Here is a 1,255-nt window from a genome sequence, read left to right on the forward strand (position 1 = left end):
AAAAGGGGTTTAAAAGACAAATAAAAGCGATAGTACTTAATGAATGTGGAATGACTTGCAGAAAAATGTTTTACATTAAGCCCTTTCATTCTGAGGGAATCATTTACATGCAGGCTGGACCCCCCCGCAACAGCATTTGTTTCCTTTAACCACAACAACCAAAGGCTCAGACGAGCCTAAAACTTCCGACTTGGATGTGTAGATATAGAGTCCTTATTTTATTTTATTTTATTTTATTTTATTTTATTTTATTTTATTATTTTTTAATGTTTTTATTTATTTTTGAGAGAGACAGAGACAGAATGCAAGTGGGTTAGGGGCAGAGAGAGGGAGACACAGAATCCGAAGCAGGCTTCAGGCTCCGAGCCCGATGTGGGGCTCGAACCCACAGAGCTGTGAGATCATGACCTGAGCCAAAGTCAGGCGCTCAACCGACTGAGCCACCCAGGTGCCCCGAGAGTCCTAATTTTAAATATCAGCCTTGGGGCCCCTGGTGGCTCAGTTGGTTGGGTGTCTGACTCTTGATTTCGGCTCAGGTCACGATCCCAGGGTCGTGAGATCGAGCCCAGTGTTGGGCTCCATGTTGAGCATGGAGCCTGCTTAGGATTCTCTCTCTCTCTCTCTCTCTCTCTCTCTCTCTCTCTCTCTGTGTGTCCCTCCCCCTCTTTCTTTTTCTTTCTTTCTTTCTTTCTTTCTTTCTTTCTTTCTTTCTTTCTTTCTTGAGAGTTCAAGCAGGGGAGGGAGGGAGAGAGAATCTAAAGCAGGCTCCATGCCATCAGCACAGAGCCTGATGCGGGGCTTGAACCCATGAACCGCGAGATCATGACTGAGCCACCAGGTGCCCCCCTCCTCTCAAAAAAAAAAAATCAGGCTTGATCTGAGGTGCTTATGATGCCATCATTTGAGGACATTGATCCTGAATGCTGGGGCTTCCTTTCCCTCTGGCCAGAGGGCAGTTCCAAATTCCTCACCTCACTTTCATTTGAATGCACCTGCGAAAACTCTTTTGGTCTAAATTTGAAGATTCAGGGTCAAAGGAGAGAGTGGGAAGTAGAGGGAGATGTCAACCTCAAAAATAAAAAAATAACAAATAAAAAAAGTAATAATAAAACTGGAAACTCAGGTTGGCCTGTGTGCCATCGAGGGTCTTACAACACAGTTGGTAAATCCGATCATTTTGAGGAAAAGCTAAGTGATAATACAAAGTGTTATCAAAGAGGAAGTACAGATAATAAGGAATTTAGAGGTGGGAGTG

This window comes from Panthera leo, chromosome B1 (genome assembly GCF_018350215.1).
Source record: "Panthera leo isolate Ple1 chromosome B1, P.leo_Ple1_pat1.1, whole genome shotgun sequence".
Classification (NCBI taxonomy): Eukaryota; Metazoa; Chordata; class Mammalia; order Carnivora; family Felidae; genus Panthera; species Panthera leo.